Below are 15,887 nucleotides of genomic sequence, written 5' to 3' on the forward strand. Positions count from 1 at the left end.
TATATATAATATGTATCATATCGTTTATAAATGTATATAATGTGTACAATCTATAATTATATTGCATATGTGTGTCTCATATGTTGTAATTTACGTATAATTAAAATTATAATCATATATAAAATTATATATAATTCATACTATACAGTATAATATTCTACGTATAAGGACGCTTATCATTGGATTTAGGGCGCATCCTAATGCAGGGCGATCTCCCGGTTCCTGGCGCAGAGCTCCCGAAACCCTAGGAGCTTCCCGAGTGACGCAGGCGCGAGGAGCATCCTGCGACCCTCGGCACGAGCGCCGCCGCGCCTGAGTCTGCGCGGAGGCGTAGCCCTGGGAGGCGCGGGCCGGTTGCCCCGAGGAACCAGCCACGTGACGAGAGGGTGGGCCGTTCAGCCCCGCCCCCAGGCGCCACGCAGCGCACAGGGGGCGGGGCTCGAGCGGCGCCCGAGGCGCGAGGCTTCGGACCGTCGTGCCTGGCGGCAGCCCCGTGCAAACCCTGCGTAGCGGGGTTCCGAGAGCTTCCGGGTCGGGGAACCGGTCCGCACGTTGGGAGAGTGACGCGCCCCAGACTCCACGGAGACAGAAGCTCCGGCGCTGGGGCCCTCCCGGGCCCCGCCGTCCACCGCCCTCTCTGGCTGTCCGTCGCTTTCCGATAAACGGGTGAGTCAGCCACGTGGTGCCTGAGTTCTCTGAGGAGGCCGCGCGGGGACCCTCCGTGTGTAGCCTTGTGGGACGCAAGCGTGGGCGGCCTGGGGCCCCAGTCCCTGCGCTTGGTGGTGACGTGGGAGCCGCCCTGGGGGGCCGAGCCTTTACCCGGGAGGTCTGCGCGCACGCGGGCCCCTGTCAGAGGTGAAGTGGAGGCCACCCAGCTGTGTCCCAGGAGAACCGGAGGCTTGCTGGGTGCGGAAAGCCCACACGTTGGGTGTCGGAAGTGCTGTGAGTAGAGACACGGTTTTCCTTTAATAATAATTAATATTATTATTTTTTCTACTCCTTTGGAGCGAACACCTTCTCCTGGCGCTGACCGCTCTGCTCTTGGCCTTTTCCCCGTAAGCCAGCCTTCTCTCTGTGGTCAGAGAATTGTCTGAAGCCACAGTGAGATCATGTCCGTACGTGCTTAAAGCCTCCGTGGTTTTCCAAGGCTGTTAGAAAAAAGCACAAATTCCTTCACCTGTCCTGCTGACCGAGGAGGGGCCGCAGGTGAAGGGTGGTTCCTGATATAATGAACGTGCTTTCAGGCCGGTGGAGACGATCTCCCACGGCGTACGTCTCGGGGTTTATACTCTGTGTTCCGTTGCTTCAAGACCTTCAGAATGTTTTCTTATTACTTACGTTTGACGTAGAAAAGCGATTAAAATATTTTGGGGCTAAACGTTTTGCCCTACCACGTAAGAGCGGACCCGTTGAGTTTTGCAAGGCAGACCGTCATAGCATCTGTAAATGCGTGGTGTGACCCATGCTCCTGTTGGTCAAGACAAGTGTGTCTCTGAAATTTAATTTTGCATTTGTTGATTCTCACATAAGTACAGTAACGTGGGTGCTTTGCTTTCTTTGCACCGTAAATTGGTTTCCTGGGGTCGTTGTAATAAATGACCACAAATCAGGTGGGTTAAAACCACAGGAATTCATCCTCCCCCATCCTGGGGACCAGACATCTGAGGTCAAGGTGTCCCAGGGCCACGCTCCCTCCAGAGGCTCCAGGGGAGGGTCCTTCCCACCTCTTCCAGCTTCTGGGGGCTCCAGGCGTCCCTGGGCTTGTGGCCGCATCCCTCCCGTCTCTGCCTCTGTCTTCATGGGGCTTCTCCTCTGTGTCTGTGTCTCTCCTCTTCTGTGTCTTAGAAGGACCCTGCCATTGGATGTAGGGCCACCCTCCTCCAGGAGGACCTCATGTCAGACCCTTCACTGCATCCCATCTGCAGAGATCCCGTTTCCTAATAAGGCCCCATTTTGAGGTACCAGGCTAGGAAGTCAACTTAACACTTTGGTGGTGGGACACAATTCCACCAAGAACGCCCTCCAGCAAGCAACATGTGATACACCTTTTATTTGGGTGAATTTCCACGATTTCCATGCTCGGAGTGAGTTAAAACACGTGGAAACTTTCATCCCTAAAGCCTTGGTTCTCCCTATAAGGGAGTAGAGAGTATTTACGCATTTTCTGCGGTGCAGGTGAGACCCTCTCCCGTTTTAAATGGCCAGCCCCTCGCACCAAACGCTGCGATTGGATGTGTTTTGGGTAAAATCCATCGGGGGTGGATTGAACAAACTCCCCTCCTCTGGAAGTGTCTGCCTTTGAGAAGCAGCCCCTGCACCCTCGCCGGGACGCGGGTCCCCTTAACCACCGTGGCCGTGACATGCAAAGGGCTGCTAGTTCAGGGTTGGGGGCACTTGGACCCTGGAAGAAAGAGGCACGTTGTTCGCAGAAGGCTCTGGGCGTGTTCCTGGTGAAGCCAACGCCTTGCGCATTGGAGGAATCGAGAAAAAGTGGTGGGTGGGGGGTGTCCTGGGACTCTGGTCCTGGAGATTCTTGGGCGTCCAGGAGAAACTCAGGACCTGGTGCCGTTCTTCACGCACCTCATTTGGCATCTTACGTCTTTTTTCCTACGCCTCTTTGGGGAGGGTCTCCGTTTCCCCTATAGTAGGGGAGCCGTGAGGGCGTGTTGGGATTCGCGGCCGGTCTGGTTTTTACTTCCTTACTTCGGCGTTGCCTGGAGTTTGCTCAGCCTCAGAGGAGCCGGGTCATATTTCCTGGCTAGCTCGCAGGCTTTGCTTCCAGCGGACACGGCGGAGGACCTACTGTGTGCACGGTGCAGTCGTGGCTCCTGGAACACCAGGAAACTCAGGGATACGTTTTCTTCCCATGTGACAAAGTCGCTGTGGGGGGAGTCGGGGGGATGCTGAGGGGCTTTGTCACCTGCGCGTCACCCCAGACGGCAGGGAGAGTCCAGGCTTCTGAGCAAATCCTCCTCCTCTTCGAGGCATCGGGTCCTCCTACTTTGTCGTGAAAGCCTGTGTGGTCCCTGAGGCTGTGCGTGTGTGCATGTGTGTATCCAGGTTTATGTGTGTCTGCGTATGTGTCTGTGTGTGTGTGTGTGTGTAGCTGTGTCTGTATAAGTTTACATGTATGTGCATCTTTGTCCCGCATCTGTGTGTGTCTCTGCAGTTGTGTGTCTGTGTGTGCCTGTTTATTGCTGCGTCTGTGTCTGTGTGTGTGTACGCCCGTGTGCATCTATATTTATTGCTGCGTGTGTGTGTCTGTGTGTGTACGCCCGTGTGCATCTATATTTATTCCTGCGTCTGTGTGTGTGTGTGTCTCTGCAGTTGTGTGTCTGTGTGTGCCTGTTTATTGCTGCGTGTGTGTGTGTGTGTGTACGCCCGTGTGCATCTATATTTATTGCTGCGTGTGTGTGTCTGTGTGTGTACGCCCGTGTGCATCTATATTTATTCCTGCGTCTGTGTGTGTGTGTGTCTCTGCAGTTGTGTGTCTGTGTGTGCCTGTTTATTGCTGCGTGTGTGTGTCTGTGTGTGTACGCCCGTGTGCATCTATATTTATTGCTGCGTCTGTGTGTGTGTGTGTGTCTCTGCAGTTGTGTGTGTGTGCCTGTTTATTGCTGCGTGTGTGTGTGTGTGTGTGTACGCCCGTGTGCATCTATATTTATTGCTGCGTGTGTGTGTCTGTGTGTGTACGCCTGTGTGCATCTATATTTATTCCTGCGTCTGTGTGTGTGTGTGTGTGTGTACGCCCGTGTGCATCTGTATTTATTCCTGCGTCTGTGTGTGTGTGTGTGTGTACGCCCGTGTGCATCTGTATTTATTGCTGCGTCTGTGTGTGTGTGTATGCCCGTGTGCATCTGTATTTATTCCTGCGTCTGTGTGTCTGTGTGTGTACGCCCGTGTGCATCTATATTTATTCCTGCGACTGGGTGCATCTTCTTTTGTCCTGCATCTGTGTGTGTCTTTGCGTATGTATCTGTGTGTCTGTATTTATTCCTGCATCCGTGTGTCTGTGTGTGTGTCTCGCGTGTCCCTGTGAGCTCCCCCCGAGGCCTCTCACTGCAGGCTCTTATCCCCCCGCACCCCATGTGGCTGTGTTCCCCGGGCCGGTTGTCTCTCTGTGACCATAAAGCTTGATTTAGCGGGGCGAGTATGCCTTTCGTCGGCTCTGTCAGCCCTGTTTCCTACCGTGCGGGGTCATCGAAGTTCAGGGAGTGAGGACACACGTGGCTGAGGTGGCTGAGATTCAGCATTCTCTGGGATTCAGCCTCCTACCGTCCTCGGTAGGATGCCGAGAGCAAAACGGTCTCACCTCCTGGGAGACCAGGAGGCCCGTAAACAGATGCCGTAGGACCGCGCGCCCATAAACCAGCACCGTGCACGGTGTTGCTGGGGACGCAGGGCTCAGTCTCGGGGTGGGGGGCGGTTGGGGGCAGGAGGGTTTATGAGGCCCTAAAGCCGCCAGGGCCCCATGCTGTGCATGGTTTTTATTGCACTGTGGCCCCTCTCTCGTCCCCAAGGACTTTATTCTCATGCCCGAGGATTAGCCGGCAGAGTGTCATAAACTGGAGACCGCGCCTGTCTCGGAGAGGAATTTTATTTTGTTGGTGAATAGACCTGGGCCTGAGCAGAGCCTTGGGATCCTGAATTAAAACATGAACCACACACTTATTCTGTTTCTTCTCTGCTAAATGCACGATTCCATTTTTTGGTACAAGTGCGCATTGATTAAACGTGAGTCTCACCAGGCATTGAACGAAAACCCGTGAACGTTTTATGGAAACCTACAACCTGCATGTCTTTATAAAAATATCCATGATCTGAAAGCTGGAATGAAGTGATTTATTCGTCCATCGCTGTGATGGATTGTTTCTGGGGGATTCACGGCGAACCGTCAGAGAGTTGTGATAGTGATTCTTTGTGAGAATGACTCGTTGGATGGTTATATTATTCTCTGGCTTTTGGCTCCTTGTGGGTAGATGGTGGACTGTTCTTGAATGATCGTCAAGGTCAACTAGCAGCTAGAAGCTGGTCGCTGTATAACCAGTTCACCGAAAGAAGTATCTCTAGGTCAGAACATCAGAACTCTATTGCTCGGCAGAATTCAGTGAAAGAAGGTTTAGTTCTGAGGGGGTTCACTTATTTTTGACTAGAGAGGATTTTTTAAAAATTGAAGTATAGTTGTTTTACAGTGTTTTGTTCATTTCAGGTATACAGCAAAGTGATTCAGTTATACATATGTACATATATATATCTGTGTGTGTATATATATATATATATATTCTTTTTTAGCGTCTTTTCCATTATAGGTTATTACAAAATATTGGGTGTTGTTCCCTGTGCTATACAGTAGGTCCTTTTTGTTAATCTATTTTACATATAGTAGTTTGTATCTCTTAATCCCAAACTCCTAATTTATCCCTCCCCCCCTTCCCCTTTGGTAACCATAAGTTTGTGTTCTATGTCTGTGAGTCTCTTCCTGTTTTGTAAATAGGTTCATTTGTGTCATATTTTAGATTTCACAGATAAGTGATATCATATGATATTTGCCTTTCTCCTTGTTGCTTATCCATCCTATATATAATAGTTTGCATCTACTAACCCCAAACTCCCAATCCATCCGTCCCCCCCGCCCCGCCTTGGCAACCACATGTCTGTTCTCTATATTTGTGAGTCTTTTTTTTTTTTGGTAGCTAAGTTCATTTGACTTGTATTTTAGATTCCACATATGAGTGATATCATACAGTATTGGTTCTTCTCTGACTTACTTCACTTAGTATGATAATCTCTAGCTGCATCCATGTTGCTGCAAATGGCATTATTTTATTCTTTTTCATGGCTGAATAGTATTCCAGTGTGTGTGTGTGTGTGTGTGTGTGTGTGTGTGTGTGTGTGTGTGTATGTATATATATATATATATATACCACAAGGAGATGGGTTCTTTTTTCGGTTTAATATGGCTTGATTGGGGGGCTTCCCTGGTGGCGCAGTGGTTGAAAGTCTGCCTGCCAATGCAGGGGACACGGGTTCGAGCCCTGGTCTGGGAAGATCCCACATGCCGCGGAGCAACTAGGCCCATGAGCCACAACTACTGAGCCTGCGCGTCTGGAGCCTGTGCTCCGCAACAAGAGAGACCGCGATAGTGAGAGGCCCGCCCACCGCGATGAAGAGTGGCCCCCGCTTGCCACAACTAGAGAAAGCCCTCGCACAGCAACGAAGACCCAACACAGCCAAAAATAAATAAATAAATTAATTAATTAAAAAAAATATGGATTGATTGGGACAGCATTTCATCGTAGGGTCCTTGGAGGCTGGTGGGACCGCCAAGGAGGCGAGGTAGTGGATGCCAGGGCTCCAGGAGCCCTTTCCCTGGAGCCACATGGGGTGGAGGACAGTGGGCTTCCAGGGTGGGGCCCCAGGGTGCACTGCCCTGTGGGGGAGTATCCGATGTGTCCCTGTCTGTCCTGGGTTCCAGACACTGTCACGAGGGTGGAGGCCAGCAGACGGCTGCTGTGGGTTGTCGCCGTGCCCTGTGCCCCCACCCTGTGGGTGGTCACTGTGCCCCTTGGGCGTGGCAGGAGTTTCCCAGAGGGGCCATCTGGTGCATCCCTCTGGTCGACCAGGCGCTGCCATCCCTGGTTCACTGGTTCATTGGTCCTCATTCCATCGTGTGATTCCGTTGATGTGATGTTCTCACCAGGCTGCCACTTGACCTCTGCTGGGGGGCTTTGAGGACTTGGGAAAGAGCTGATACTACCCGTTTGTAGTCCTCAAATACCAGTTTGTAACCTTAGACCCATGGGTGATTCAGCCTGTTGCCTGCGGTAAAGAAGCTTGGACACCCTGGTTCTCCCACTCAGGACCAGAGTCCCGGGGGTGAGGGGCTCCTGCCTGGATCCAAAATGCTGATATTTTATGTGATGTTTGTATTCACTTTGATTTTTAAAAATCTTGCACTAGACATTATTTATCTTGCTTTCTGGTTGTTGTTGTTGTTTTTTTTTTTGGTGTCATCTTCAATTTTCTGCCTGAGGGCAGTGCCTTGCTCTCCTCACCCTAATCCTGACCCTGCTTAGCAGCGAGCTTTTTTCACTGTTTACCTGTACAAACGGGATGCAGATACCCTCACTCTGGGGCATTCGTGAGTTATGTGCCCAGCAGAACATCTGGCCACAAAATAAATTCAAGTGTCGATGTTACCCTTTAGGGCAACTATAATAATACCAGCACGGAGAAAGATGAGAGCGCGGGGGTCTGTGGAGCCCTGGACAGGAAGGGGACCCTCCGTCAGTCACTCGGATGCAACGCGCAGAAACAAAGTCTTCTAATGACTTGATCTGCCCCCTTTGCCATTGTTTTTTAAAATTTTTTTTAATTGAAGTGTAGTTGATTTACAATATTGTGTTACTTTCAGGTGTACAGCGAAGTAATTCAGTTATATTTACATACATATATATGTATTTTTTCCAGATTCTTTTCCCTTATAGATTATGACGTGTGGGGTAGAGGTGAGATTTTCAGATGTTGCAGGTGCCGATGGAAATGTGTCTACATCGTATCTCTTCACTTCACATTTCTATTTAATGAAGTATTCCATTCCTTTCTTGGTGTGGACCAAGGTGTGTTTTTGGAAGCCTCCCAGAGAGGGAGATAGAAACTCTCCCTCTGTTCCTCTCACTTCTGGTGTGAGGGGCCAAGTGAATTAAGGACCTTTGTTCTTTATTTTAAAATTGCATTTAATTATTAAAAAAAATTTTTAAACTTTTTTATTGAAGTATAGTTGATTTACAATGTTGTGTCAGTTTCAGGTGTACAGCAAAAGTGATTTTATACATGTGTTGTATATATAATATGTATATTATTTATATATATCATTTATATATTCTTTTTCAGATTGTTTTCCATTATAGGTTATTACAAGATATTGAATATCATTCTGTTATACAGTAGGTCCTTGTTGTTTATCTATTTTATATACAGTAGTGTGTATCTGTTAATTCCAAATTCCTAATTTATCCCTCCCCCGCTTCCCCTTAGGTAACCATAAGTTTGCTTTTTATGCCTGTGAGTCTATTTCTGTTTTGTAAATAAGTTCACTTGTGTCTTTTTTTAGATTCCACATATAAGTGGTATCATAGGGTATTTGTCTTTGTCTGGCTTACTTCACTTAGTATGATAATCCCTAGGTCCATCCATGTTGCTGCAAATAGTGTTATTTCATCATTCTTTTTTATGGCTGAGTAGTATTCCATTGTATATATGTACCACATCTTCTTTATCCATTCCTCTGTCGATAGACGTTAGGTGCTTCCATGTTTTGGCTGTCGTGAATAGTGCTGCTGTGAACATTGGGGTGCATGTATCTTTTTGAATTAAAGTTTTGTTCGGGTATATGCCCAGGAGTGGGATTGCTGGATTATATGGTCAGCTTTCTCTTTCTTGGTTGAATAAATGGTGGAGCCTTCAAAACTAAAATAAGCGCATCTTTTTTTTTTTTTTTTTTTTAATTTTTTTTTTTTTTAAGACGGCATCTTTAAGATCGAGGACTGTGTTAGATTATGCACCACTCCTGACTTAGTGCTTTTTTTTTTTAAATTAATTAATTAAGTAATTAATTTTTTTGGCTGTGTTGGGTCTTCGTTTCTGTGCGAGGGCTTTCTCTAGTTGTGGCAAGCGGGGGCCACTCTTCATCGCGGTGCGCGGGCCTCTCTTGTTGCAGAGCACAGGCTCCAGAGGCGCAGGCTCAGTAGTTGTGGCTCACGGGCTTAGTTGCTCCGCGGCATGTGGGATCTTCCCAGACCAGGGCTCGAACCCGTGTCCCCTGCATTGGCAGGCAGATTCTCAACCGCTGCGCCACGAGGGAAGCCCATATAAGCGCATCTTTTTCTATGCACTGCTTCCTAATGCCTTTTTGGGGGGCGGCACAGGCGGGGGCCAGTTCATGAAATGTTCTCCCTTTTCAGTGCATTCCTCGTCATCGTATTTCCCTTGCCTTCCTTCCCCTCCCCCTCCCCCCTTTCTGATGTATCCACTTCAGTCACCTTCTCCAGTCTCCACTCTTAGGACCCAGAGTCTGATGTTCTGGATTTCATGGAATTGCATATGCATGTGTCTCTGCAATTTTGCATCTGATCTCAAAGTGTAGGGAGTATACTTTGTAAAGAACCCAGATGATTTAAGTGCTGTGTGCTTGATATGGGATCTGCTTCTTGAGTGCCTGGGTCTCTGTTCTGTGGTTCCACTGAGAAACGTACATGTTATTGTTACTGTTTTGTTTTTTAAGCATTTTAGCTAAGCCTCTTCAGGGGGAGGGCAGGGGGCAGAGATGATAGGTAGGTAAGTAGGTAGATACATAGATATAGATAGATATTGATGTACATATAGGTAGATAGATGGATAGGTAGATGGACAGATGGATGGACGAGAGAAAAGTGATAGGTAGATACATAGATGTTAGGTAGGTAGGTGGATAATAGAGGTTATACATATAAGTGAAACTGTGGACAGTGTATTGGGGACTTTTATTATGTCATCTTCTTCTGAAGAGTACTTAGTTTTGTTTCAAGAAGCGGATGCAGCATCTCCTTGAGCTTGAAGACACCTGGTTGTGGGTTTCTGTGGGTGGATTGATCTTCGTTTTGCCCTTTGTCCTGGGGCGTATTCTCTCGACCTGGGTCGTGGCCCTTACTCCTCAGGCCTGGTCATTCCGGGGGCTCCGTGGAAGGTCTCTGATGTCCGTCAAGCCCGTCTGACGGGCAGGGTGAGAACTGCAGACTCTATTGCCCGTCAGGGAGCAGGTGCAGAAATGCCGGCCGCTGACTTCAGACTCCAGCTCCTGCTTCAGGCTGCACGTCCCGCTTCAGACCGCACGCCCCGCTTCAGGCCACACGCCCCGCTTCAGACCGCACGCCCCGCCGCAGACTGCACGCCCCGGGGTCTTTGCAGCTGTGTCCCCACCCGCTACAACGTGTGACGGGGGAGTCGGCCACGATGTGAGCAGAAATTTGTTCTGCAAATGTTGGTGTTCCACGGTTCCTTTCTTTTCTTTTACTTCCTCAGTTTCCACCCACACTAAGCCGCTCAGCAAGGCCGTCCCTTGCTTCCTGACCTCCGACCCCCAGAAGCTGTGGACCACGGCAGGGGGCTGCCCTCAGACAGCAGTGTAGATGGATATCAGTCTCACCCTTGTGATTCCTCTCCCCCAAGGGCCCTTCCTCCAGCAGCTTCTGCTTTTGCTGGTTCCAGCTCAGTGCCTTCAACACACATTTCTCTATTTTATCCAAAGTTCATCGTTGCTCTTAGCATGAGATTTTATCTTTCTCCAGCAAACACGCTGTCACTGGTGTCCTGACTTCGATGGCACTCTATTTTTTTTTGCACTTTGTAGTTTGTATTTATGGTAGTTTGGCCAAAGATAGATACTAAAATAGAATAACAGCGAGAAACTCTTTCCTTTTTTGCTGTTCTGCATTGATGATTGGATGGAAACTTAGAAGCTGGTCATTTTCCCATAAGAATACATAAAGAAGAATCACGTAAGCAAACATAGGATTGCTTTTCTTAAATAAAGATTTAATTAACAGTTATTTTCCTTCCAGTTTTATTGAGCTCTAATGGACACACAGCACTGGATAAGTTGAAGGTGCACGGCATAATGATTTGAGTTACCTACATCATGAAATGATGACCACAGTAAGTTTAGTAAACATCCATCATCCCGTATAGACACAGAATGAAAGCAATAGGAATTGTTTTCCTTGTGATGAGAACTCTTAGGATATACTTTCTTAACAACTTGCATCCATAACACAGAGCAGTGTTAATTACATTTATCATGTTGTACCTTACATCCCTAGGGCTTACAACTGAACGTCTCATATGTCTTAACAATCATCCAATTCCTCCACCTCTGGCGACCACAAATCTGATCTCTTTTTCGATGATGGCTCTCTTTAATTTTGCTGACTTTTTTTCTTGGCTGTCATTTGTAAGAGTGAGGTTTCTTCCAGAGCGCTGGGACTCTGTCAGGAGGATGTAGTGCCCTGCCCGTATCCTGAGACGCCGTCTGCAGACAGTTTCCACTGGGGCTGTGGGTTCCTGTGTCCCTCTGACCCGTTTAAACTCATGCGTGGTGAAGCAAGAGTCTGGGACATAATAGCATCGCGTGAACACCCAGGAGGAACAGGAGGGTGAGACGGAAGGACCCTGCTTTGTCCTCCTGCAGGGCGAAAATTCTGGGTGTGCTCCAGGAGCCACCCCCAGAGGGACTGGTGAGCCCCAGAAGGGCAAGCCCCTCCCCACTCCAGTGACATAATAAAAAATACATGCATTTAGTCTCTGCCCCTGTCTTCTGGCACACGACACCGAAAACCCTTGGAATCTCCGAAGCCATAAGGTCTTTTGTAGGCTAACCGGTGGCTCCTGGTTGGCCTCAGGATGGAGCTTGTTGCCATGGAGACCAACCCTGACTAGAGAGTTGGAAATTTCAGGCCAGCCCCCTGACCGTCATCTGGGGAGAAGGGAGGGGCTGGGGGTTGAGTTTAATCCCCCCCCCCCCCCCCCCCGGGGACAATAATTTAATCAGTCATGCCTACTGTACTGTGGACAAAAAAGGTCACCTGTGTCGACTGGAAAAAAAAAAAAAAGCACAACCTAAAAGTTGAGAATTATGTTTTATTTGGTGGAGAAAACTGAGGACTTAAGCCCAGGAGACAGCTTCTCAGATAGCTTGGAGGGACGGCTCCAAAGAAGTCCAGGAGGAGTCTGGATATATAAGAGTTTCTGCAACAAAAAAACCCTGGGTAGTCTGAACGTCAAAAGATTACTGTTAATTAAAGAAATCAGGCATCTCAAGGTAATGAATTTAACGCTTTTCTTTGTATGGAAAGATGCAAGAGTCTGGGCATCCTGTGTGTTCCCATCCTGAGTCTCCGCAGGGCTCACCTTCCAGGGCCAAGGCAGTGGCGGAGGGCTTGATGGCTGCAGCATCCTTTGTTTGTTGATATGGCACGTGACATTTTCCATTCACACCTGCCGTATCAGTAAACAGAGGACGTTGAGGCCGACAAGCCCTGGCCACTGCAGCTGCCCCCAGCGGTGCACCCTGGGGGCACTCAGGTTGGAGAAAAACAGGATCCTGGCCCTAGGTGGCTAAGGTGCACATCAAAGGAATGATTTGGATGAGCCCAGACTCTTGTATCTTCCCATACATAGAAAAGCTGCTAAATTCATTCACTTGAGACGTCTTTGTTTTGTAATTAGCAGTAATCTTTTGATGTTCAACAACGTGTTTTTTTCTTCCAGCAAAACTCCTATATAACCGGGCTTCTGCCTGACCTCTTTGGAACCGTCCCTCAGAGCTGTGAGAGGCTACCTCTCAGGCCTAAGTCCTCAGGAAGGTCACCGAATAAAACATAATTCTCGATCTTTAGGTTGTGCATTTTTTTCAGTCGATAGTTCGAAGCCTCCGTAAAAATCCCTGAACTGGGGGTGTCAGCGAGCTTCCGGGTCGGTGAACAGGTTTCCACGCACAGCTTCCGTGGGGCTGCTCCCGAGTTGCGTCGTTCTGTAACAGACCTGTACTCCAACAAGTGCACTGTTTTTCTGAGTTCTGTGAGCCCCTCTAGCAGATTACGGAACCTGGAAATGAGATCGTGGGAACCTCCGACGCACACCTGGTCGGTGAGGAGCACAGGTGGCGTGCTGGGACTTTTGGATGGGCGTCTGAAGTGGGGGCAGTTTTGTGGGGCCGAGTCCTCAACCCGTGGCATCAGACACTCCCCCTACGATAGTATCTGGACTGAGTTGCGTGGTAGGACACCCAGCTGGTGTCTTGAAATTCGGTTGAGAATTGGTCGACGTGGTGGCCAGAGGTATTGAGAGTAACATGATGTATAAATAGAGAAGCGCCCCCCCCCAAAAAAAACACGCTTCTTTGGACCACCTCTCAAATAAATTCCTTGTCCCCTACTCCTTGTCGGAGGGTCTGCTTTGGGGGAACGTTTTGGGGTGGGGGAGCCCCCCTCCCCCCTGTGCTGTTGAAGAAGCATGCAAGAAATCTAGGAATCCCAGCCCCCAAATTAGCTCGTTTTGCCTGTTCTTTCTGCTGCCTCTAGTGTGTGGATGGAATGGGGTCCTCCGTGTGTGAACTTGCAGTCATGCGCTGCCTCAATCAGAAGCTGGTTCTTTGCGACTAGAGATGATCATACGAAGTGAAGTAAGGCAGACAGAGAAAAACAAATGCCATATGATATCACTTACGTGTGGATTCTAAAATATGGCGTAAATGGACTTATCTGTGAAGCAGAAACAGACTCACAGACAGAGACAACAGACTTGTGGTTGCCGAGGGGGAGGGGGGGGGAGGGATGGAGTGGGAGTTTGCGATTAGCGGATGCAAACTATTATATATATAGGATGGATGAACAACAAGGTCCTGCTGTAGAGCACAGGGAACTATATTCAATGTCCTGCGATAAACCATCACGGAAAAGAGTATGAAAAAAGAAGGTGATTCTTGTTTTACAGAACATTTCTTTCACCCCAAGGCATCAGGAAAAGGGTGAGGTGTCGGCCAGCCCAGGTCCCGAGGAGCATGTGTTTGATACGCCCTTTGAAGGGGAGAGGAACGCTTGTGTGGAGGTGACACGTACATACTCTGAGAGACAGCTGTCATTATTTTATACCAACGACCCACGTGCTTTCCTCTTCTGACCACAGATAATGAGGCCCTTGATGGGTTATCCTGCTGTGTAATTAAGCGTCCTCCAAATCTCTTCAGTTGGTCCCTAAGTTTCCAGGTGGACTGTTTTATTCTATGAAAGGTGCTCAAAGGACTCCCTGGGTGTTTCTACCGAGTGTACCTTCCAGACGAGCAAAGACGCAACAAAAGCAAAAATAGTTACTGTTTCCGGTTCTGTTCACCATATCACAAACGCTTCCCTGCAGAGAGGCAGAGATGGATGCAATGACAGAGCCTTTGCTTATGAATCAAATGTTTCCATCGTTGAGACAAAGGCAACAATAACTGTTGACATGTGTTCATTTATCAGCTCACTCCACTCAAAGCCACCTTGTTGCCGGGCGCGTGCTTTCCCATAATTTCTCAGGTTGGCCTCCGTCGTTGCAGTTAAAATGCAGATCTACTCGCTGAGGATGCTTTATGGTTATTATTCCAGTCTTGATGTTCTGGAGCCTAGAATAACAGGAGGTGCAGAGGGCCATGGGGATGTGCATCTTCCCTTATTCAAGGTCATCTCAATGTCACAGAGCTGACAGGGGCACAGGCAGTTCCCCCTCCTCCCTGTCATTGGTTCTCTATTCTTCTCCGCCATCACCAGATCCTTAGGCAAAGGCATGAGGAGTAAGGAAAGACCCTTTTCCCAAGACGAGGCCTGTCTGGCTCTGGGTCCCATCCTCTGCTTTGCCAGCTCAGGACTCCCCCTTCCTCCCGGGAAACATTCCACGAACTTGCCTGATGGATGCTTTTTCCTGAGACACCCAGGCAGGGGCGGCAGCCCACGGGGATGCCCTGGGACAGAGCCGGCGGGACAGACAGAAGCCTCGCCCCTCCTGGATTCATGGGGACCCCGCTTGAAGCCCCCTAAACAGCCAAAGTCTGTCCCAGAGAAAGAGAGGAAGCCGCCATCATGTGCATTCTCTTTCAGATGGAAGTTCTTCACACACTAGCAGTTCTTTCTTCGGATTTCTAGGAACAGGCATGAGTGGGTTTATTTCAAAGAAGAAATTTAAGTATTTTTTTTTGCCGGGGAACTTGTTCAGGATATAGCCAGAAAGCTCAAAAAGGAAGAAAATATCTCATTTCTTTAAGAATTAAAAAAGAGACATATTGTTTTGAATTATTTAGCATTTATTTGCAAATTTGTAGTGTTTTTGATATAAGAATAAATGAAATGTGCTGGTAATGGGTGAGTCGAGTATATAAAATGTCACAGTATTAAATGAAGATATAGACAAAGAAAATATGTAAAATATCACAATATTAAATGAAAATACGAAGAAAATATATAAAATGTTACAATATTAAATGCAAATATAGACAAATAAAGACAATATATAAAATGTCACAACATTCAATGCAAATACAAAGAAAATATATAAAATGTCTTGATATTACATGCAAATACAGACAAAGACAGTATGTAAGATGTCACAATATTAAGTGCAAATATAGATAAAGACAGTATGTAAAATGTCACAACATTAAATGCAAATACAAAGAAAATATATAAAATGTCACAATATTAAATGCAAATACAAAGGCAGTAAGATGTCACAGTATTAAATGCAAATATAGACAAATAAAGACAGTATATAAAATGTCACAGTATTAAATGCAAATACAGATGAATAAAAATGATTTCATATTTACTCTGTCTTCTCCCTCCTAAACACGGTATATCAGTTCCATTGCAGAAAGGGTGATGCTTTAAGAAAACCGTCCCTTATAGACTAAGTGGCCCACTAGCTTGTTATTGTTACGATGAGGACCTGGAATGATTCAGTTGCAAAGAAATGTACAGACGTTACACTGGGCAGAATGACGCGCCCCACCAGGAGGATGTCCACATCCGAATCCCCAGATGATGAGAATAGGTTACCTTGTAAAGAAAAAAGGACTTCGCATATGTGGGGGAAGAAGCAGCCTGAGATGGGAGATGACGCTTGATTATCGGGGTGGCCCCGAATGTCATCACGAGGGTCCTTATAAGAGGGACCCAGGAGGGTCAGCATCAGAGAAGCAGATGTGACAATGGAAGCAGAGGTCAGAGTGATGTGTCCACCAGCCAAGGATGCAGGCGCCTCTAGAAGCTGGAACAAGCGAGGACCTGATCTCCCCTGGGGCCTCCAGAAGGTCCAGCCCTGCC

The 15,887-nt window shown here is 47.8% G+C and overlaps 1 long non-coding RNA gene across 1 annotated transcript; it reads left to right on the forward strand.

The window, feature by feature from the left end:
* The first annotated feature begins 363 nt into the window (after positions 1-363).
* Positions 364-12,213, forward strand: LOC309652482. Its single transcript, XR_014258746.1, has 3 exons — positions 364-666; positions 7,471-7,619; positions 10,060-12,213. It is a non-coding gene; the product is annotated as an uncharacterized lncRNA (long non-coding RNA).
* Positions 12,214-15,887: the final 3,674 nt, after the last annotated feature.

The sequence above is a fragment of the Balaenoptera physalus genome (assembly GCF_965194825.1).
Source record: "Balaenoptera physalus genome assembly, chromosome: X".
Lineage (NCBI taxonomy): Eukaryota > Metazoa > Chordata > Mammalia > Artiodactyla > Balaenopteridae > Balaenoptera > Balaenoptera physalus.